The following is a 24,972-nucleotide window of genomic DNA, read 5'->3' on the forward strand; positions in this document are numbered from 1 at the left end:
GGAGTGCAAGAGGGCACTCTGTGAAGTTGCTGTCACTTGACAGCTCCTGCGTTGAGCATCTGACTCCTGGTGGTCAGTGTGAGTCTGTTGGAGGGATGGCCGGTCACTTAGCCTTTTATATATACACTAGAGGCCCAGTGCACAAAAATTTGTGCACCCAGGGGGTTCCCTCAGCCCAGCCTGTGCCCTCTCGCAGTCTGGGACCCCTTGGAGGACGACCACCTGCTGGCTTAGGCCTGCTCCCTGGGGGATTGGGCCTAAGCTGGCAGTCAGACATCCCTCTGGCAGCCTGGGAGCCCTCAGGGGATATCCACTTGCCAGCAGGGAGCAGGCCTAAGCTTCAGTCGGACAGCCTTAGCACTGCTGAGGAGGCGGGAGAGGCTCCCACCACCACCGCTGTACTGGCAGCCATCAGCCTGGCTTGTGGCTGAGCAGAGTTCCCCCTGTAGGAGCGCACTGACCACCAGGGGGCAGCTCCTGCATTGAGCGTCTGCCCCCTGGTGGTCAGTGTGTGTCATAGTGACCAGTCATTCCCACTCATTCTGCTGTTAGGGTCAATTTGCATATTACCCTTTTATTATATAGGATAGAGGCTTGGTGCATGGGTGGGGGCTGGCTGGTTTGCCCTGAAGGGTGTCCTGGATCAGGGTAGGGGTCCTGCTGGGGTGCCTGGCCAGCCTGGGTGAGGGGCTGGTGGGTGTTAGCAGGCTGGTCACACCCCCTTCAGGGTGAGGGTCCCCACTGGGGTGCCTGGCCAGCCTGGATGAGGGGCTGATGGCTGTTTTCAGTCTGGCCACACCCCCTTTAGGGTGGGGGGTCCCCACAGCCCCTTCAGGGCAGAGGGTCCTGCTGGGGTGCCTGGCCAGTATGGGTGAGGGGCTGAGGGCTGTTTTCAGGCTGGCTAAGCCCCCCAGCGGGGACCCTCACCCCATGAGGGTGTGGCCATCCTGGGTGAGGGGCTGATGGCTGTTTGCAGGCTGGCCACAGCCCCCAGCCACCCAAGCTCCCAGTGGAGGCTGGCTGGAAGCAGGTATCTGGGATTTATTTGTCGTCTATAATTGAAACTTTGTTGCCATGAGCGGAGGCCACAGCCAGCTCAGGGCAGGCGGGAAGCTTGGCTTCCTCCATCGCCCGGGCAACCAAGCCTCCTGCTTGCTCCAGCTCAATGGCTGCCAGTCTCCATCGTGGTTGGGTTAATTTGCATATAGTCGCTCTGATTGGCTTGTGGGTGTGGCTTAGGGCATAGTGAAGGTACAGTCAATTAGCATCTTTGTCTTTTATTAGTGTAGATATATATAGATAATTGTATTAATGCTGATATAAATGGGTATGTACATTTCTCTCTTAATAAAGTTAACTATAACACATTTCTATTTAGAGATAAAAATCACCAGGTTGAGTAAACCCAGGAAACAAATAGCAAATGAATTTCATATTGCATGCCAGCTCTAATCAACTTTTATTTATATATGTATATATATATATATATATATATATATATACCTTTAAAATTAATTTCAGAGAGGAAATGAGAGGGAGAGAGAGATAGAAACATCAGTGATGAGAGAGAGTAATCGACTGGCTGCCTACAGCATGCCCCCAACTGGGGACTGAGCCCACAACCCGCACATGTACCCTGACCAGGAATTGAACCATGACGCCCCTAGTTCATAGATCGATGCTCAACCACTCAGCCACGCTGGTTGGGCTCTAATCAACTTTTAGAAGTGCTTGGAATGTTTCATTACGAAGAACTTTTAGGCCATACTTGGGCTCACCAAAAGTCAGTGTCATGATGATTATTAGTGAGGTCTGCCATGGGTGCAGTGGGTAAATGGAAGCATATGTGCCCAGTATTGCTGTCCCTGACTTAAAAATTAAAGAAAGCTGAGGGAAGGGGGAACAAATCAAATCATTCAGTTGGTGTCTTATTTATTGAGTAGTAACAGCCCTCTGAACACGCTTCCTCCTCTCTTTACTGTCCCATTCAATTCTGCTTCGGTGTCTTCACTCCCCCATCTGCAATACCTCCCTCTCTGAATTCCTTCTACATGTCCCTCAAGGTCTAACTCAAGGCCCACTTTCTATGAAGTATTCCTGATGATTTTTAGTCCTCACTGAGTTCCATATGACTTCAGAAATATCAGTTACAAATTTTTAAGTCAGTTACTTGGAATTCAGAATATGGTTACCCATAGAAAAGGTATAAAAATGTTGATTAGTATCCTAAGCTAGTCTATAAAAATCCAAGTGATGGCATGGGCAAAATGTATTTGCCAGAGTGTTCATTTAAAAATAAACTGTGATGAGCTGCTTCTGGGTATGTGTATGCCTATTCTTCACTCCAAGAAATGCCCAAAGCTTGGGGTGGAAAGCTGGATAGGGAAGAGTAAGATAAGTGCCAGGGAGCTGGGTGTTCCCTGGGGCAGGAGGTGGGACAGAGGGACAGGAAAATAGAACTGGAACCACCTGGCAGAGGAGACTTTCCCATTGGTGATGCCAGAGGAGGAGTCCAAGTTGTTGCTGAGGGAAAGATGAAGTCAACCCTCTTCTTATTAAGCCTCCATGTCACTCACTGATGCTTCTGTGTAGAAAGTGGTACCTTCTGGGGAGAGCCCCAAGAGGAGGGACACCTATTGACATCAGGTGACATTCACTGAGCTCTCATCATCATGTAAGAAACTACAAACAGAAAACTCCTACTGCAATTCTAGGAATTAAATGTAATTAAAAAAATAACACAAGTGTCACTGTTAATGCTTGAAGGAAAAATGGTTTATTTGTTGGAAAATAAAGACATAAATGGAAATTTTGCTGTAAAAAAAATAGAGTATTCTGGGTAGTTTCTAAGCTTTTGTTTTGTTTTGTTTTGTTTTGTTTATCTTTATTGTTGAAAGTATTACAGATGTCCTCTTACTTTCCCCATTGACCCCTTTAGTCCACAACTTCCTCGCCTCCCGCCCCTGCCCTTCACCACACTATTGTCTGTGTCCATGGATTATGCATATGCATACAAGTTCTTTGGTTAATCTCTTCCCGCCTACCCACCCACCCCTGCCTTCCCTCTGAGATACAACAGTCGGACATGCTTCCATGTCTCTGGATCTATTTTGTTCATCAGTTTATTTTGTTCATCAGAGTCCACATATAAGTGAGATCATGGGATACTTATCTTTCTCTGCCTGGCTTATTTTGCTTAGCATAATACTCTCTGGGTCCCTCCATGCTGTTTCAAAGAATAAGAGATCCTTCTTTTTTACTGCTGCATAGTATTTCATAGTGTAAATGTACCACAGCTTTTTGTATCCACTCATCTACTAATGAACTCTTCAGGTGTTTCCAGAACTTAGCTATTGTAAATTGTGCTGCTATTAATATAGGGGTGCATATATTCTTTCTGATTGGTGTTTTGGGTTCCTAAAAGTGGGATCACTGGGTCAAATGGCAATTCTGTATTTATTTTTTTTAGGAAACTCCATACAGTTTTCCATAATGGCTGCACCAGTCTGCATTCCCACTAACAGGGTACTAAAGTTCCCTTTTCTCTACGTCTTCACCAGCACTTTTCATTTGTTGATTTGTTGATGGTAGCCATTCTGACAGGAGTGAGGTGCTACCTCATTGTTGTTTTGATTTGTATCTCTCTGATGATTAGTGACTTTAAGCATTTTTCAAGTCTCCTGGCCATCTATATGTCCACTTTGGAGAAGTATCTATTTAGGTCCTTTGTCCATTTTTTTTTTGACCTGCGACATTTTATTTTATTTATTTATTCATTTTTTGTGTCATCCCTGCACAGGGGCCATGCTAATCTTCTCTGTATCATTCCAATTTCAGTACATGTGCTGCTGAAGTGAGCACAGGCCTGTGACATTTAAAAACTGAATGACATTATAGCTGACCCTATTCCTTGTGAAGACTCTCTCTCCACCAGAGCTTCTATTAGCCCCACTCCTCAGTGATTTGTCCATTTTTTAATTTGATTGTTTGTCTCCCTTTTGTTAAGTTGTATGGATTCCTTATATATTTTGGATATTAACCCTTTATCAGATGTATTATTGCCAAATATGTCTCTCATACAGTGGGCTCCCTTTTCACTTTGTTAATGGTTTCTTTTGCTGTGCAGAAGCTTTTTATTTTGATGAAGTCCCATTTGTTTATTCTCTCTTTTGTTTCCCTTGCCCTATGAGATGTATCTGTAAACATATTTCTATGAGCTATGTCTGAGGTTTTGTTGCCTAAGGTTTCTTCTAGGATTTTTATGACTTACATTTAATTCTTTTATCCATTTTGAGTTTACTAGTATTCTTGTGTATGGTGTAAGTTGGTGATCTAGTTTCATTTTTTTTTTTTTTTGCATATACCTGTCCAATTTCCCCAACACCATTTATTGAAGAGACTATCTTTGCTCCATTGCATGCTCTTGCTTCCTTTGTAAAATATTAATTGAGCATAATGGGTTGGGTTAATTTCTGGGGTCTCCGCTCTGTTCCATTGATCTATATGCCTGTTCTTGTGCCAGTATCAGGCTATTGTGATTACAGTGGCTTTGTAATATTGCTTGATATATGATATTGTGATCCATCTAACTTTGTTCTTCTCAAGATTGCTGTGGCTATTCAGGGTCTTTTTGGGTTCCATATAAAGTTTTGGAGTATTTGTTCTAGATTTGTGAAATATACTGTTGTTGTTTTTAATAGGGATTACGCTGAATCTATAGATTGCTTTGGGCAGTATGGACATTTTAATGATGCTAAGTCTACCAATCCATGAACATGGTATATTCTTCTATTTGTTTACATCTTCCTTTATCTCTTTCCCAATGTCCTGCAGTTTTCAGAGTAGAAGTCTTTTACCTCCTTGGTTAAGTTTATTCCTAAGTATCTTAATATTTTTGTTGCAATGGTAAATGGAATTTTTTTTAAGTTTCTCTTTCTGATAATTCATTATTGGTGTATAAAAATGCCAAGGATTTCTGAGTATTAATTTTGTATCCTACTACATTGCCAAATTCATTTGTTAAATCTAATAGTTTTTTTGGTGGAGTCTGTAGGGTTCCCTACAATATCATGTCATCTGCAAATAATGAGAGTTTTACTTCCTCCTTTTCAATTTGGATGCCTTTTATGTTTTCTTCTAGTCTGACTGCTATGGCTAGCACTTCCAGAACTATGAGGAATAAGAATGTTGAAAGTGGACATCCCTGTCTTATTCCTGTTCTTAGAGGAAATGGTTTTAGTTTTTGCCCATTGAGTATGATGCTGGCTGTAAGTTTGTCATATATGACCTTTATTATGTTGAGGCATGATCCCTCTATTCCCACTTTGCTGAGAGTTTTAATAAAAATGGGTGTTGGATTTTGTCAAATGCTTTTTCTGCATCTATTGATATGATCATATTATTTTTGTCTTTCAATTTATGTGATATATCATGTTTATTGATTTGTGAACATTGTACCAGCCTTGCTTTTCTGGAATAAATCCCACTTGGTCATGGGATTTAATATATTGTTGGATCCTATTTGCTAATATTTTGTTGAGGATTTTAGCATCTATGTTCATCAGGGATATTAGCCTGAAATTCTCTTTCTTTGTAGTGTCTTTATCTGGTTTTGGAATTAGTATAATGCTGGCCTCATAAAAAGAGCTTTGAAGTGTTCCTTCCTCTTGGATTTCTTGGAATAATTTGAGCAGAATAGGTGTTAGTGTTAGTTCTTCTTTGAATGTTAGGTAAAACTCCCTTATGAAGCCATCCAATATTTTGTTTCCTTTATCCTTTTCCGTCACTGCTGCAGGTTGGATGCATTTTTTCACTAATTACAACTCAGGTCAGGCAGCCCTCTCCCTTCTCGTACCCTTTCAGGGCCCTGTTGCTAATCCTGGGCTGCTGTACTAGCCCTAATTTATGTTCTACTCCTTACCACACCTTTGCAAATATCATCTTCATTAAACTCTCTTCAAATTACTCATTTTGAGTATGCCAAGTGCATCCTGCCATGACTCTGACTTAAAAAATTCCCAAGGGGCTTTTAATAGGAAATGATGTGAGTGAATTTGCACTTCCTGGCTCCTGGGTGGAGGCTAGTTTGGGGCAACAAGAATAAAGGCAGCGCTTTTAACAGTGTTTTCCATCCCAGGAATACTTGTTACAAATATAGATTCAAGCCCCACCACTGACGACTGACTGATTCAGTAGGCCTGGAATAGGCCTATCTATATCTGTAAATAAGGACTCCATGTGACTATGACAGAATCTCACAGTTGTCCAAACACTGATCAGTATGTTGGGCAGGAACCAGTAGAGATCCAGAGTGGGGAGGAGAGCTGATGGAATGGGGAGGGAAATCAGAAGCAAAGGCAGAGGAATTTGTTTTGAGAGGGCCAAAGGACACCCTTTCTATTGAGAGCAAAGAAAAAAATGAGCTTAAAAAAGGAAGTTAAAGGAATTCTCACCTTATAACGTCAATTTCTTGGGGAAGTAGAAGGCAGAGTCACTTACTGTGATTGAAAGGGTAGACGAAGGTGTAAAGCTAGAGTGGTGCAGGTGTGGAATAGCCATTGTGGCGCCTAGGGTAGAAAGTGATCACAAGGAACATTTTAAGACTTCTTGAAGAAGCTGAGATTAGAGATGGAGAATTTGTGTGTCTGTCATGTGAGGGCTTAGTTTTGTCATTTCTCTCCACCAGTACTTGGCAGTCAATGACTAAAAATGGAGGAGGCAGTAATTGAATTGATTCCAGTTAGGAGGGTTGCAGAGCAGGTAGGATGGAAAGACAAGGGGCCCAGGATGTTGAACTCACACACAAACATGGGAGTAGCAGCACTATAGTATGAGGGGGAGTGCTCAACAGACGCTGTCCTTGGTCCTGAAATAGCATTGCACACCAGGGCATGGTCATTTCACTGTGAAGTTGGGGTTGGGTTAGAACATGTTCCCCTGCTCCTCAATAACACCCCACCATACAAGACTCATGGTGTCAAAAGACTGTGCTCCTAACCCCATAATACTGTGACTGCTGTGTATACAGGCCTACAGTCTGGGTACTATCATTTGTTGAAGATACAGCTCCAACAGTTAAGGGGTATTTAAGGAATTAATTCAACAAGTCTTGACTGAGAACTTTCCAGTTTCCAGGCAAGGGATAGAGGAGTAAAAAATTACAGAGAAAGTTTATTCCCAAGTCAAATCTTTTATTTGCTTTTAAAAAGAACATTGGAGAGGGCCCTTTCCTCTCCAATTCCTCTTCACTTTTCAGCAGCTGCAGAGTACTCAATGCAAAATGATCTCCCCCAAGTTCACTCTCTCTCTCCACATAGATCTTTGTGATTTCTGTTCTTTTGCTATTTTTTCCTGGGTGTCCATTATTCTACAGATGAACTTAGATTCTCTCTCAGCCTGCCAGAATACTACCTGTTTTGGAAGAGAGAGCAAATGGAACACAGAAAACAAACAAACAGACTTATCTTTAGCAGTCTAGAGGAAGGGAAAGGCTGTGAACATTGATACACTAAGTGCTAGGCCATCTTGGTATCTAGAAAGTCCTCCCAAACAGAGAGGGAGGCCACGTCACTGACTCTATCAGCTGACCATGGAACTTTCCTCCAAATAATTTGAAGCTGACAAACCTCCTGTGGAATTGTCCCAATGTCCTTGCTGCCCTCTAGCAGCCAAAGGTTCTATTCTGCCCCAGTGGTGGAGACTGACCCTAGCTCTTCTGTCAGGGTGACAATTCCCAATTAATTTTGAAAAATCATTAATTAAAGGCCCTCTTTTATTTTCTGGGACTTGAACTAAATGCTGGGAACACTGATAATTAAAGACAATTACTGTCCTCAGATATTTCATAAGTTAATGGGGCAGGCAAATCTGATGCAATAAGTTCTATGTCTGCAACCTGACCAAAGTACAGAAAGGATGATGCCGGTAGAATTCAGTTTTCAGTATGCTGAGAGAGAATCAGTGATGGGAATCCAAAGGTCATGTCTCTGATTTAGGGAGAAATAAAGGCAGCAACAGCATTAGATTTTACATATAGGGAGGAAGGACAAAAGAAGGCTAAGCATGAGTCTGGGTCTAGAACTGGAAAACTGGATTTAAATTTCCCCAGATGGCAGATGTCACAGGCGAGTCTTGGCTCCAGAGCCAGTAGGTCAAAGAGAGGGATTGAACACATGGTATCACCTATGCAGTGTAATCCAAGAGTCTGGGACCAGATTAATGGATAACTGAAACAAAGATAATCAGATATATTAATGACCAGGGCAAACAAAGGTTCAGAACCCGGGGCAGGTAGAGGCATGGGGTGAGTGAGCAGCTGGGGTAGGAAGTATATACATGGATAGTGACAGTTACAGAGACAACCTAGTAGAAAATTTAAGAATAGATAGTTTCCCTAAGGAATGCTGAGTGAAAAGTAGAGGCCAGGACTAAACATGAATGCCAAATGCTTTGGAAAGTAGAACAAGGAATGAGAAAAAAAGTCTTTGGGTGTTACTCTAAGAAAGCAATTGCAAAACAAAACACCGAACTCTCATTCCAGTAATTGTCAAAGGCTCTGCTGAGAAAGGTTGGTTACTGTTTCCTACAGCAGAGAGACTCTAAACTCCTCAACCTTCAACAAGCACAGCCATGTAATTAGCAATTAACATGACCCACGTTCTGTGCTCAGTGCTTTTACTGCAGTTGCTTATTTCATCTTTACCAAATCTACATGGTAAAGATTACCATCATCATTTTTGGATGAGAGAATGGAAACTCAGAGAGGTTAAGTAAATTGCCCAAGGTCACCCAGCTAGAAGGTGAAGAAGCTAAGATCTGAACCATAACCTTGCTTGATTGCAAATCTCATGCTCTTATTCATTTAAGAAGCCTTCCTTACCATGATTAATTTCTCTGGGGTCATTATGATGGGGGGGGATAATGGGGTGTTTAGGACATATATATAATACCTTAATCAATAAAGAAAAAATAAAATAAATACAAGGAAATAAAAATAGAGAAAATCCAATTTTAGTTTTTAAACTAAAGCTCTTATTTAAAATCTTATAAATAAACTCATCAAGCCTAACACAGGTTTGACTATAAAAAAACACACACAAAAAAACCCCTCTAAGGCAAAATGAATTTTAATAGGGATATAAATGCACAGTGTGTAGAAACATGCAAGGCATGGATGTCCTTGTATAGAGTTTATGGCCATGATATTAAGAAATATCACAGATCATAAAAATGAATGCTGAAGCCCCCAGGCATGGCCCTTGCCTACCTCCTCACAATCCTCAGCCACCACCCCCTGCTCCTGCTTCTTTGCCTCTGGTCTGCCTTCAGTACCTTCAACATGTGCTACATTCCTTCTCTCCTCGGGACTTTGCACATGCTACTCACTCTGCCTGGAATATTCTTTCCTCAGCTCCTCCCACTCACCTTGACTTAAGCAATTACTATTTCCCATCCTGGTACACAAACGAACCACAGTTCCTTACAAAAGCCCTCACTGACCACTCCATTTCCTACTAGGTGAGGCCCCACAGAACGCTTTTTCTTCAAACACTTATCACAACTCTAATTTATTTACTTAAGCAATATATCTTCCTCTCACTAAATGACCTATCTAAAGAAAACAGAAGACCACATATTCTTGTTCATCACAAGTGGTGAACACTGCTAGCATCTCTATAAACATCTATTGAGTGAATAGATGATAAGTAAATGGGGTCAGGGAAGGCAAAAATGTGCCAATTGATAAAACTACTTAGGAAGAATCAATCATTCATTCACTCATTCATCCAGTTCACTCAACACATATTAGAAGAATGTTTACTATGTGTCTACTAACTTTATAATTCATACAGTGCCTGGTATATAGTAAACACTCAATAAGTGTTAGCTGTTGGTTCCTTGATTTTTCTTGCCTTCCAATTTCAAAGATAAAATTTTTAGCTCTCAAGCAGAAAATTGGAAAATCTGAAGGTGACAGCTATAGAGGCTAATCTCTACCTCCCATTGCTGGAAGGTCCTTCCCAGATTTTAAGTTGGCCCCTGAATAATGTAGTCAATTGCTATCTTTCTTAATTCACTCTCCAGACCACAATGCTCTATAAGCCAATCTTGGCAACACATCAAGTTCCAGGAAAGGACATGAATCATCATAGAACTCTCAACTCTGTATTTCTGAACTTCATAGAAACATGTGATGTTATGAGCAGATCTTCTAAGTATCCTTCTCCCTGATGTTCTAACTTTCTTCATTTATTCATGGAAGGAAGCACTTCCTTTCACTGCTTTCTCATCCCTGGTTTCACACCCACCAATCCTTCCTCCCTCCCATCCTGCTCTCTTTGGCCCAATCCCAAAAACATATCCCTTTCTCACCTGGACTCTTTTCCCACCTGCTTTCTCCCTGCTCTCTTTGGAACACCTGCTCTGCTATGAGCTGACCCTTATCTCTGCCTTATTCACCACTCTTCTTCCTGTCCTTCCTTTACAGCAATTTCATTCTTAACTTAAGACATCACATACTCTGCTATCTTCACACGTGGATGCCTCACCTTGTTGGTGGGGAAGAAGGAGATTAGGCTTTCTCATTGCTCTGTTCTAGGAGTAGACACTGAACCACCACTTTCTTGCCGACTCTCACAGTATGTTCATGTCATCTGTCTAAGGTCCTGGTGAAAGTATTGCCACATCTCATATCCATAATCTCAGACTTAACATCTAGAACAAAAGCCAGGCAATATCTCTTTGGCTAATGGCATGCACATCATAAGAAATCCAGGCACTGTTTTGTGTGATGTTAGTCACTGTTTTTTATTTGTCCTGGGTACCTTACTTAAGGGCCAGATCTTTAGTACATTCCCTTTTTCATCCACAGATACATGATGATGGTTTGATATGGTCTTTTCCGTTTCCATGGACTCCTGGAGACTACCAGTTAGAGATTGCCTGCTAAAGTTAATCTTTTGATCTCCAATAAAGGAAATTTATTTTCACTACAACCTGTAATAACATTCCTACACAACTGGTTTCTCCAGCTTTGTCTCAGTGAAAAGCATGTTTAGCAGAAAGTTTTCTCAGACCAGAAAAAAGTAAAACAGGTTTTGCTTGAAACTTGCCATGCTGAGAATCCAGTGCCCTTGTCCTGCGGCTTCCTCCTCCCTGAACCCTTGGAGGCACGTTCTCTGCAATTTTCTTAGTTTCACAAGTGAAAAACACAGTAAGGTTTCATAAAAGTTGAAAAAGGGCAGAAAAAAAAAATCCAAGTTCAGTAATTGTGCCTGGGTTCATGCTAACATTAATGCTTCACAGCTGCAAAAAATTTTCCTACTTTGCAATCAGAGTCCAGAAGTTTAATATAAATGTACTAATCCTTGTAATTTTCATGTACGGCAAGCCACAAGAGTACTCATTCCTTCAACGCACAGGGAATTAAAGTCTTGCCAACCTCACTAAACTAAGGAACAGACATTTAGAGCAAACTAACCTTATTTCCCATATTCTTTATTTTTGTCTTTATTCTTTTCTATATAATTAAAATTTCTATCCAGTTCTATCAGCTGTAGATCTCACATAATTTCACTGCTAATAATAATAATAATAATGGTGATGATGATAATAATAGTCCCTATTTATTGAGCACTTACTAGGTGCCAGGCAGCATGTTAAGCATTTTTACGTATCAAATCACTCAAGTCTTAAAACTACATTAGGAAATAAGTAGTATGATTATCTCCATTTTATAGCTGAGAAAGCTGAAACTTAGAGGGGGAAAACAACTTGACCAAGGCCAAGTATGCAGTAAGCTTCATTTCAAAGCCACACTGCCTCTCAGACCATTAGAGTCCAGACCTACATACCATACACCATTAAAATAAGGCAAATTAAAGTGCCCATACGGATATTGTTTTTAGCAGCCTTTTTTTTTTTTTTTAAAGAAGGCAAACAAAACACAAATAATGCTTCTACTATAACCTGATGTAATTTAACAGTGTGCCCAAGCTAATCAAACACAGGCACTTCTTCAAAAGCCATAATAGTAACAAACAAGCAAGCCATCAGATGCAGGGGGAGAATGCCCAGTACTTGAATTGAAACAGGGACCACTCATTATACTCAGTAAAATATAAAGAAATAAAAGAGAACTCAAAAAGCAATATGCCAAAAGTTTTGAATTTAGTGTTTCAAACAAGGTAGAAGATGTGCTCAATGGAATACAAAGGTACCTTCTCTGTGCAATAATACCTGAGTAAGATTAGCGTGTGATACAAATATTTCTGATAAGTGAAGCGAGGGAGTTATTTTTTTCTTCATCACACCTCCCAATGTGCTCATCTGCTCTGTTTATTGGCCAGTTCCATTGGGCTTCCTGCTAACCCTCAAGATCTCAACATATCTAGTGAAAAACATCATTTTCCCTCTAAATCACTATTTCTGCATACCCTCTTAGTCACCACCAAGGGTACTACCACTTCCTCTTCTGAAATCTCCACTCTTGAGTTACCACTGGTTCCTCTTTCCCATCAACAGTCAGACCTCATGAGTTACCATGTTCCAACAGCCCTTCCTCTCCATTGCTCTGGTCATCGCCTGGCACAGCCCCTTTCTGTCAGCAAGTTGCTACCAAGGCCCTAGTATTTGCAGCAATTCTCTTCTGATCTTGTCTATGCATCACAGCCTAAGAAATTTGTCTAAACTGGGCCGTTCATAATATTATTTCTATATGCAGAAAGTACTAGGGGCTGCCTGTTAGCTCCATGCCATTCATAGTTCTCAACACATTCATTTTCACATATCTAATTTTTTTTCTTTGCTTTCCACCATGACCATGTCTGTTCAGCCAAACATCTTTTCTTTTCTTTCTTTCTTTTTTTTAAAATATGTTTTTATTGATTTCAGGGAGAAAGGAGAGGAGAGGGAGGGAAAGAGAGATAGAAACATCAGTGATGAGAGAGAATCATCATTTGAGGTTTCCTGCATGCCCCCTACTGGGGTTTGAGCCTGCAACCTGGGCATGTGCCCTGACAGAGAATGGAACTGTGATAGCCTGGTTCATGGGTTGATGCTCAACCACTGAGCCACACCGGCTGGGCCAAATGTCTTTTCTTCTTTGGGTCCAATACATGGGAGCATACACTTGAACTTGTAATTTAGACAGTTAGAGCAACACAAATTATATGCCAGTATGTGCACATTTTCATGCTATATGACCACTCAAAAATTCATGAGGAAAGATTCTCAAAATCTAATTGTTTCTCAGAGGCCCAGCAGATGACTTTAATTTTTTTGTTTAGATTTCTGCTATAATTTATTTTTGGCAAAGCTATGTTTATGAGAAGTTTTTCCTTTATACTTTTATAATAAAGTAAATGATAGACTCCCATAATGTTAGAACTGAGACTTTAAAGCAAATTAATCTCCCATCCTCACATTTTATCAAAGAAGAACTAGACAATTTAGGCTATTTGTTCTAGATTCTAGACTCAACCCTTCAGGTTCTTTGTCGTCACCCAAGTTTCAGATGACCCACTGATGCTTAACCTGGTTAATGGAGGGAGGGAGATGCATAAATTAGCTTTGTTCACAGCATATTTATTCTCTGGCCAAGGAAAACTTGGTCTAGTAATTCAAACAAGTTCTTTACTTAAGAAGAATTTTTCATATATTCATGTGTACTATAACTTTCCATAGGAGCAAAGAGGAGAGTAAAAATATGAAGTGTAATGTTTCCCAAACTTGGCTCAAAACCCCCCCAAAACTTTGCAGAGCTGGAGTTCCACAGAACACACCTGGGGGAAAGGCTGTTATAGTTACTGACATTTCCTCCTTTGAAGTTTCTGATTCCAGAGACAGGCACAGTCCTGAAAAGGGAAGAGAACTGAGAGACTATACTGAGCTCCCCTCAACTTTACAATAATAACTGTTAATATTTATGTAGCAATTGGCAAGTGGAACCATCATACACTAAACTATGAAAAAGAGTATAGAGATACCTCAAAAAATTAAAAACAGAGCTGCCATATGATCTAGCAATTTCACTTTCTGAGTATTTATCCAAAGAAAACAAAAACTCTAATTTGAAAAGCTATGTACTCCCCTATTTCACTGAAGTATTAGTAGTATTCCAAGATATGTAAGTAACATAGATGTCCATCAAAGGTAAATGGATAATGAAGATGTAAGATATATAATCTTGCCATTTACAACAACATGGATGGGCCTAGACCAGCCGTGGGCAAACTATGGCCCGCGGGCCGGATCCGGCCCGTTTGAAATGAATAAAACTAAAAATAAAAAAAGGCCGTACCCTTTTATGTAATAATGTTTACTTTGAATTTATATTAGTTCACACAAACACTCCATCCATGCTTTTGTTCCGGCCCTCCGGTCCAGTTTAAGAACCCATTGTGGCCCTTGAGTCAAAAAGTTTGCCCACCCCTGGCCTAGACGGTATTATGCTAAGTAAAATATGTCAGACAAAGACAAATACCTGATTTCACATATATGTGGAAACTAAAGTAACATAACAAATGAATAAACAAAACAAAATAGAAACAGAACTATAGAGAACAAGCTGATAGCTGCCAAAGGGGAGGAGGTTGGGGCAGGATGGGAATTTAAAATAAATGCATAAAGTAGCAATTCTATAGATCCAATACATTTCAGTAGGAATCTTTTTTATATAAGTTAGCAAAAAAAAGGGGGGGGGGGCAAGCCTAGACAGCTTTGGAAGACTTCCAAGCACATAAAAAACAAACAAACAACAACAACAAAAACAAAACAAAACAAGGAAAAATGACACCAGTGTAGGCTCATGATAATTTTCCAGTAACCAATCCCACAAAAATTGAATCTACAAAGTATCCCCATTATTTTACTGTCTCCTTTCATAATTAAATGATTCATATTCCTCTTTCAGATTACAAAAAAATTAAATAATTGTTCTAAGGAACTCAGGAGCTTCATAAGAACACAGATAGTCAACTCAATGAAATCAGGAAAACAATAATATGAACAAAACAAGAAGTCTGACAGACAGACAGAAATCATAAAGAACCAAACAAAAATTCTGGAGCTGAGGAATACAGTAAGTGAAATAAAAAAATGCAATAGAGAGCTTTAAGATCTTGATGAAACAAACAAACAAAAGAATCTGAGAACTTGAAGACAGATCATTTGGAATTAAGAAATTACAGGAGAAAAAAAGGAATAAATAGAAATTTTGAAGAATCTTTATAGGACTTATGGGATATCATTAAGAGAAATAATATGTATATTATGGAAAACCAGAAGGAGAAGGCTAAGAGAAAAGGGTAGAAAGCTTATTTAAAGAAACAATGAGTAAAAGTAGAGTTGCAGTTGTATGAAAATAATACAATAATTAATAAATAGAAGAATAAACTGTTTAGCATATTTACAATAGTAACCCTACTTTTGCACCGTGTGTGTGTGTGTGTGTGTGTGTGTGTGTGTGTGTGTATAATCTTGCTATACAGATATCCACAGAGTAGCCAAACTACAGAAATCTACTGGTATAGACTACTGAGTTGGTCAGCACCTCAGGATGGATTCAAAGGTCCTTTGATACTTCAAACTGATATATGGCCACAACAATGATACAATTCAGATATTGCATAATGCCTTGAATGGTTATTTAATTCTGTATGCATGGCTTGCCTTCCTAAATGATAGTAAGATGCACTATGAGTACGGATCAGAGTATCCATATGGAGCTTAACAGTGACAGCTCAAGGTAAAAGATGCTCTAAAACAGCTTGAAGAGAAAGGCCATAAATTTATGCACTACCTGAGTTACTGAGGAGAGATCCATAAATTATCTCATAACTGCTCACAACTCTATGAGGTATGTATTACTAGCTATCTCCACTTCTCTAAAAAATTTAGCATTATGGTTGATAGTATTACAGACGTCCTCTCCCCCTTTTTCTGCCCATTGACCCCATCCACTCCACACCCTCCCACCTTACCCCCAGACCTTCATCACACTATTGTCTATGTCCATGGGTTATACAAGTATGCATATAAGTTCTTTGGATAATCTATTCCTCTCCTCCCACCATCCCTCAGCCCCCGCTTTCCCTTTGAGAATCATGTTTGTTCTATGCTTCTATGTATCTAGATCTATTTTGCTCATCAGTTTATTTTGTTCATTAGATTCCATATATGAGAGATCAAGCAAAATAAGCCAGTCAGAGAAAGACAAGTATCACAGCATCTCCACTTGATAGGTAGGGAAACTGAAGCTCAGAGATGTTAAGTACCTTGTCCAGATTACAAGAGGCAGAGCCAGGATTTGAACCCAAGAAGTATAACTTAAAAATAAAACAATAAAAATAATAAACATTTGCTATGATTCAGGCAATGCACTATTTTTTATTAGTAATTTATATATGTAATTACTAGCTTATTTAGAATATGACATTAACTTAATCCTCAGAACAGTCTATGATATAGGACCAACTATTATCCCCATTATTTTACTGTCTCCTTTTATAATTAAACTAGAGGCCGGGTGCATGGATTCGTGCACCAGTGGGGTCCCTTGGCCTGGCCTGTGCCCTCTTGCAATCCGGGACCCCTCAGGGGATATCGGATAGCCAGTTTCAGCCCCATCCCTGCAGGCCCAATCCCCGCAGGCCCAATCCAGACAGGAGGGAGCCCAATACCCACAGGCCCGATCCATACAGGAGGGAGCCCGATTCTGGGCATTGAGCATCTGTTCCCTGGTGGTCAGTGTGTGTCATAGTGACCAGTCGACCGGTTGTTCAGTCGCTTAGGCTTTTATATATAGAGACATATAGATGACTCATATTCCTCTTTCAGATCACAGCTTTCAAACTTCAGCTCTTCAAAAGTGACTGCAATCTATTTAGGCTTGCCCTTGTATTCTCTGATTGAGCAAGGCATTTTAATTTCACCTGAATAATTTGTGTGGTCCTTTAATTTTTCTCTGTTCACCCCAATGGACTAAAAACATTATAGGGGAATGTTATTTTTTTTTAATATATTTTATTGATTTTTTACAGAGAGGAAGGGAGAGGGATAGAGAGTTGGAAACATCGATGAGAGAGAAACATCAATCAGCTGCCTCCTGCACACCTCCCACTGGGGATGTACCGGCAACCAAGGTACATGCCCTTGGCTGGAATCGAACCTGGGACCCTTCAGTCCGCAGGCTGATGTTCTATCTACTGAGCCAAACCGGTTAGAGCAGGGGAATGTTATTAATGAATGGCTAAGGTAATTCTGACTACTGTAAGAGATAAACCCTGAACTCTCAGGGACTTCAAAAAGTAGCTTATTTCACACTCACACAGTCAGCTGTGGTGCTCAGCAGGCAGATTTACAAGGGATGATTCAGGAGCCAGGCTCTTTGTCTCTCTCCCTTCACCTCTCCTGGACCTCCACTCCTTCACTTCCAGCAAGCAGATGGAAAAAGAGAGACATCATAGAGGATCGACCAGGAGGTTTTTTAAATGTGCCCACCTAAGTGTGGTGAACTTCACTTCAATCCACTCTACTGGCCAAAACTCAAGCATGTGGCTGCAAGGGAGTCTGGGGACATGGTCTAGCTGGGAGCTGAAGAGGAAGGGAAAATAGGTTTGGCAAACAGCTGACCAGTGTCCTTTACAGAATAGACAATCACAAATGTACCTTCTCATCTTCTGCAATTGTAAGAGACTGTGCAACAATGAGGTGCTATCCACCCTTCCCTGGGACCTCTTGTTTCACCTAGTGGTGTGTCTTTCATTTCCATGAAAGCAGAAACTGGGTCTGTCTTGTGTTGTTCATCATAGCATGCCTACAGCTAATAAATTTTTAAGGGCTTGGAAAAATAATTAAGCCATGAAGAAATAGTTTATTAGCTAAAATATGAAAGAAAACTATGTCAAGATTAATGAATAAGTGAAATTTTCTCCAAAGGTAAGTAACATCATGTCAATTAGTTAACACAGCTAAAAACACAGGAACCAAGTAATTTATTATTTAAAAGCCTCAAAATTATAAAAATCCCTTCAAAAATGTAAAGCAAACACTATATTTAATATGGTTTATATGGTACAAGAAAGGGCTTCAAAAATAAGAGTAGGGTGAACAGAGATCATAATAAGACAGCCCTCTATACAGCACTGGCCACATAGAAGGCATTTAGTCATCATTATTAAATACTGTTATGTTATGTTTGAGAATGAAAATGGGGACATTTGGAATTCTTAACAGAAATCCTTGAAAAGCACCAGTCTGAGGGGTAGAAGGAAATCAAAGATTTAATGAAGATAAGGTGGGGTAAAGATAGCATTAACCATTACAGGGAAAGGCAACAATTGTGAAGATGAATTTAATGTTGGTCTCTCTCTTCCCAAACTCTTCTTGGAGCCCAAGGGCTTAGCAGGGAGGATCTGTCACCTCTTCACTTGCAGACTGTGTGGAGAATTTGGACTTTTTCTCAGGTTGTTAGGTTTGATTTTATCCTTGTTGGCTGGAGAGACGAGTGAGGGCAACGTCATTATAGCTAAGGCTCGTAGAGCTGACCCTCCCTACCCCTCAGGATGTACTAGTAAGACTTTCTTAATTACATCCTGAGACTCTCGGACTTGCATTTTTCACTTGAGGATTTGATCACTTGTACTGACACTCTGACTGCCTATTTCTTCAACTAGGATTCTGGCAATTTACAAATCTGAATCTCACGTTCTGGCCGTTTACTTTTTATAATTTAAAATATTTACTAGGCAAGAGAGGGAGGAGGAGGAGGAGGAGGAGGAGGGGGAGGGGGAGGGGGAGGGGGAGGGGGAGGGGGAGGGGGAGGAGGAGGAGGAGGAGGAGGAGGAGGAGGAGGAGGAGGAGGAGGAGGAGAAGGAGGAGAAGGAGAAGAAGGAGAAGAGAAGAGAAGAGACGAGACGAAACGAATGTGACCACCCTGTAAAATGGACTAACTTCTATTTTCCAAATCTGCTCTACTATTCAAATTCATTCAGAGACTGGAAGGCTGTTTCTTGCTATGGTGACTAGCACCTTGGTAACCCTAGTTCCTGGTTGGAATATGAAATCCCAACCCCCTATGCCTGGCCTTCCCTCAACAACTGTGAGGATATTTCTAAGACAGTGCCCTCACTCTGGAACCCAATCTCCCACCTATAATTTCCCAGCACAATTCAATAAACCTTCCTTGAGGGCCTGCTCAATGCAAGCTAACCTGAAGGTCTCCTGGCACATGCAAAGGCTAATATGTAAGAACGGGTTAGGAAATGTACAGTCTAGGAGGGACAATGGAGTATAAACAACTACCACTTAGCAGAGTAAAAACATCATTGTGCTAAATAGGATACTGGTATTGTATACACTATTTGTCCAGATGTAGAGAGCACATTCCTCTACTATAGAACTTCACAACTCACTATTTTTAGTAGTCATCGTCATAGAGATCATATCCTAAGAACAGCAGCTAAAATTTGTTGAAACAATTTCTATGTTCTATCCTTAGTACTTTCTCAGTGATCCAATCCTCAGGAGTCCCTGCGTTAGGTGTTCTTTTCATTATTCTCTTTTTACAGGTGAGAAAAGCAAAGGCTTAGGGAGATCAAGTAAATTGCCGAAGGCTCCAGTGCAAGTTAACAGTGGAGCCAGGACTGCTTCCAGAGCCCAGCCTGAGTAACACATTCCACTGTTATGAAAACTCAAAGAAATGGAGGTCCTTCCCAAAGTTTTCCCCTCAGAATGCACAGCTTGGGACAGTACATTGCAGGTTCAGTGGGAGGAATTAAAAGCATATCCAGGGCCATTAATCAGGAACGGCAAATGGCTTATTGTACTCCAGGCTGTTTCAATTTGCAAGCACCAAATAAGCATTTAGTCATGAAGCTGGAGGATAATAAAGTAAAAATGAAACCTTGGGGAAATAATACGAATCACACCTTAAGACTATATATTTTTTTAGTCTTCCAAAGTCATTGTTCTTTATATAAAGGAAACTACTGAATAATGAGGCATGAGACATGACGTTCACTACCTTTATTCCCAAAGCAGTAGTTTTTCAGCCCAGGTAGCAAAAGACACTTTGGACTTTGGATTTTCTTTTTGTTCTTTTTTTTAAATTAAGAGAAAAAAAAAGGAGGGGGGGAAAATAAGAGTTTCCTGCCCTGTGCTTAAGGAAATAAAATACATTTAAATTGCAATGTGCAGTCTTAGACGTATTTTTTACCATCATAATTTCAACTTTCTCCAAAAACATCTGTAAAAGAAATTACCCAATAAAAATACTCCACAGCAAATTTTAGGTGATACAAAGTAAGAGACTTATCTATTACTAGGGCCCCTCTCCCATCCTGCCCAACCTCTCTCTGCTTTCTACACCTTCACTCTCAGGCGGAAGTGAGAGAAAGAATCAAAGACATCTTTTCTCAAGGTTTTGTTTATTATCTCTTCATGATTTCATATTAAGGGGGAAGAAACAAGTAGAAAAATACCAATCAGAGTGCTTCTTCATAGGTTATTAGCAATATTTCTTGCCAAATGCAACTGAACTGAACTTTGAAAATACTGTTTTTGGTATCTCACAAGACTCTAGGTTTCCATTTGGGCATTCTCCCTCCCAAGCCCTATTTAATGGTAAGTCAAATAAATATGTACTGAGAATCTGTTTTTTTGCAAAGTAATCTTATAGGTAGAAAGGTTTACAAAGTTAAATAAGAAAGCCATGCCTTCCAGAAGCTCAAAACCTACATAGAATTCATACAAAAAGGGTTGGAACCAGAACCAACAAACTGTTAACTTGGATTGGGGTAGGGGTTGGGCAATTGGGGAAGGAAGACTCAATCACTTTGAAAAATTTTTATATGCCATGATTTCCTTACAAGGAATATGTTATTACCTTATTTTAAAATTCAAAGCTTTAGTAAAGAAGATAATATATGAAAATGCAAACAAAGTCATCCAGGAAGTGAGCCAGATGACCATAAACCATAAGTGTGGGTCTATAGGTGGCTTGCTTGTCACTGTTCAATTTTAATCACAATGATGAGAATATTGATGCTTGGCATGCTTAGCTATTCTCAAGCAGTATGGACTGTATATGGCCACAGCATACCTCAATTCTGAATTCAGGTTTATTTTACTAATGGTGACTTTATATTTCACTTTTAGGGCTCTTATGATAAGGAATGTACTTTCATAATGCCCACTGGTGTCCAGCATCGATTGTCCAGTGTTTGACCACATAATCAGAAATCTCTTGCTAGTTCTGGGATATGTATGCTTTCCTCTAAAATTTATGGAATGATATATCCTTTTAATGAGCACAGTTTCTTTTCAGATGAATCTGTTTCTCTTTAAATGAACTAACATGATGAAGCAGATATCTGTTTACCAAATACACCAAGGCAGCTGGCAAAATGTTAAAGCATGATTCTTACTCATGAAGGACAGTAAATCTCTTCTGCAATTGCCATTTCTTTTTTTTTCCTAAGTAACTGCAAGTCCCTGAGCTTAGGAACATGTATAAATGGGAGAATTATACCTTCCCCATATGCCTCCTGACAAAATATTACCTAATCGGAGAATTCTTCTCTTACCTCTCTTATTAAAATAGCACCTCTTTACCCTTGATGCTCTACTTCTGTACCCAACTTTATTTATCACACATTGCTGTCTGACTATACAATATCTATTTATTTTTGTTTTGTCTTGTGTTTTTCCCTCTGTTAGAGCATAGCAGAGACCCCATTTGTCCTCCATTATCCATTCTGCCACGGACATAGAATTCCTAAATTTGTCTGTGTTTATGATCTTTCAAAATCAAGACTATATTTCCCAGTTTTCTTTGGAGCCAGGTAGTGACCATGTGACAAAATTCTGGCCAATGGAATATTTTTGAAAGTGATATGGACAACTTCTGGAGTGTGTCCTTTGAAAGGAATGGGTATACCATTTCTTCCCCCTTCTTCCTGCTGTTGAAAACAAAGATGCAATGTTGGGCCATCTTGGACCATATGAATGAGAAAAATATACTCTGATGATGATGTAGAACAGATATTCTACACAAGTTGGACTACCATGAACTATTCTTAAGTGACAAAGAAACATACTTTTATCTTATTTAGCCATTTTTATTTCTGGTTACTATTAAAGACAGCAGAACCTATATCCAAACTAATATACTTTAAGAGGGCAGGGACATTTCTATTTTGTTCAATACTATTTCTCCAGCTCATTAATGATACCTGGCACATAGTAGTAGGTGTTTGATAAATATTTGTTGAATGACTGAGTCAATCAATGATTGTAGAAATGCTATGTCCAATTTGAGTCTTAGGATCTTTACTTATTTGAACAAATTAGCATTTATGTTTATTTTTAGTTGTTTGGTTTAGATTTTGCTTTTACCTTAGCATCTTCTAATTTAGTGTATTCAGGTGTCTTGTCCCATTAGTAAGAAAATAGTGCATTTCAAACCACTACTAATTCAGAGCCCTTTGGTCCTCTAAATTCCTTAATCTGAGAAAGTAGTTGAGGAGATTTTTTTCAACAAGTTTCCATTGCCTAGCCATGTGACGGCATTAAAGTAAATACTAACACTCTGCTTCAACTTCTTTCAAGTATTCTATCCCATAAACCGGCAACAGTTAGAAGCAGAAGCACAGAAGTCATTAATACGCTTGGTCATTTTCTCCACCACATCATGCTGTATGAACCTGGCCTACACTTTCTCCTGAAGAAGGGTAAAATGGAAGCTGGTTGTCACAATCATCTCTTTGACTTACATAAACTCTTAGAAGCCCTGGCTTTCGTTTTGGCTAAGTTTATGGGTATTTATTTCATTATTGAAAATGACCAACTACACAAATAAACAAACAAACAAACTGGTCTTTGCCTCTTCACATCAACAGATGTTGTCAATAACTTTTTGCAAAGTACAGAAAGAAATTTTCACAGTAGGTGTTCTGAAAATAAAACAGGAAAATTTCTATTCTATGGAGAGAAATTACATCGCTTTAAATTTTATGTCAAGTAATTTTTTGGGGAAAAAAGATGGCTAAGGTGAAATGGCAAAAGGCCCCTAAAATCAACATTATATTTGGAATAAGCCTCATAGACTCCACCAAGTGAGAAAGATGGTCAGTTTTCTTATAATGGAACATTTTGCTCTCTTGCTGCTAGAAGATGAGCAATCCCAACTCCTGGTAGGACTTGGCAGATAACCCACCTCCTCTACCAGGAAGCCTTCTCAGATTATACAAATTTTCCTGCTACTCTTATAGCACTTAGACACTATATCCCACAATTTAAATTTATTCCATCGGAGTCCCTAGAGAAAAATCTCTATTTATAGGGCAATAATACATATTTTTGGTTAAAAATTGAGGCTTGCGAAACAACAAGAGTAGTGCCAGGTACTGTCTAAATGTTTTAAAATTAAGAACATTTTTGTTAATGTATGTTAACATTTAATATACAACAACCTATTAATCTTTACAACAACCCAAAGAAGAAAGCTAAACTATAGCCTCATTTTAGAGATGAGGAAACAGAGGCACAGAAGGGTTAAGTAACTTTCATTAGGTCACAGAGCCAGTACTGCAGGGTCAGAATTTGAACCCAGGCAGTCCGGTGCCTGAAATCAACCACTATTGAGCTTTAAGCTGTCAATAACTTAACTGTTAACAATACAAGCAGTTCAGCTCCACACCTATGAGTCAGAAATAGTTTTTGGCATCTGGAGAGTTGGTTTGAGGGCAAATAAGTTTCCAGGCCTGGCTCTGACACTGATGCCTAACCAGACTTGGGAAAGGCCAGAGCCTCTCTTTGAGCCTCAGTTTCCTTCCCTGTAAAATAAAGGGCTGGACCTGATGGTCTCCAAGGCCCTTCCAATGCTGATATTTTATGAACATGGAATTCCTGGCTCAATTCCTTGTAGTCCAGGCCATACTGGCTCTTCCTGGGCCAGGCCTGGCCCCTCCTGCTGTGCTCAGTGTCTCACACTAGGCTCTGCTTCCCATAAATAAGAGAAAAAGAACAGGGGAAAATAGCCTCCTGAGAGACTGGGAGGGATCCCACCGCTGCTCTGTATGCTTTGAAGAGCTACGGTCATTAACCAGAGAGAGCTACCTGCCAAGTGAAGGATGGAAAGAAATTAGACTGAGAGGAGAAATGAACTCACAAAACTTGGCTACATTCAAATTGAAAGGGCATCTCTGAGTACTTAAAGAACTGACAATGTTATTGCAACAAAATGAGCCAGTTTCTTAAAGAACTGAAGGCAGGATAAGCTGTGAAACCTGGAATGGACCAGAAAACACAGAAAAAAACAAAACACCGATATAGTGTGAACCAACCAATCTGGGAAAATAGTAAAAACAATCTAGGAAACTGGTGGAATAAATGAAAGATGGCACAGGCATGTCGGCTTCCACCATCCCACCATGACCTTCTCCAGGGCAGCTCCCAGGAACCCTAAAGGCATTAGGATTCAGAGTCAGCGGATGTCAACTAAGCACCTACTATGTAACAGGCTGTGTCATATATTTTTATCCTATTAGAGATGAGGAGCTATGGAGGTCCAGATTCTAGTTCTGTGTCTTCTATCATTAGCTAGATGAACCTAGTCAAGTAACATCATCTGTAAAAAAACTTAGCTAGTTTATCCATAAAATGAGGGACTGAATAAAGTTACAGAAGATAGACTTTCCAGCTCAAGACTTATTTAGGTCACCAAATACTTATCTTATATTCATCCAGAAAAGCATTCATACTGGACTATTTTAATTTGTTTATATTTCAGAACATTGAAACTCAATGAACTCCACTGTGCTGAACACATAATATATGAATCCAAGAGAAAAACAATTGTACTTTGGGTCTCAGTAGCTCTTCTGATTCTACTCCACATGGTACTACCCAGGATCTTCTTGTGTGGCTGAGCATGTTGGACCCTGTACAAGGGCACCTGTCCTGAGAAGTGGA

At 39.9% G+C, this 24,972-nt stretch overlaps 1 protein-coding gene and 1 non-coding gene across 3 annotated transcripts in view; both read right to left on the bottom strand.

Annotated features, from left to right (window-relative positions):
- Window positions 1-24,972, bottom strand: part of PLCE1 (phospholipase C epsilon 1) — a 288,663-nt gene that overhangs the window by 214,067 nt on the left and 49,624 nt on the right. The gene's annotated exons all lie outside the window — the stretch shown is intronic.
- Window positions 3,755-3,861, bottom strand: LOC118670408. Its single transcript, XR_004972309.1, has one exon. It is a non-coding gene; the product is annotated as a U6 spliceosomal RNA (small nuclear RNA).

Source organism: Myotis myotis, unplaced genomic scaffold (genome assembly GCF_014108235.1).
Source record: "Myotis myotis isolate mMyoMyo1 unplaced genomic scaffold, mMyoMyo1.p scaffold_m19_p_15, whole genome shotgun sequence".
Taxonomy (NCBI): domain Eukaryota; kingdom Metazoa; phylum Chordata; class Mammalia; order Chiroptera; family Vespertilionidae; genus Myotis; species Myotis myotis.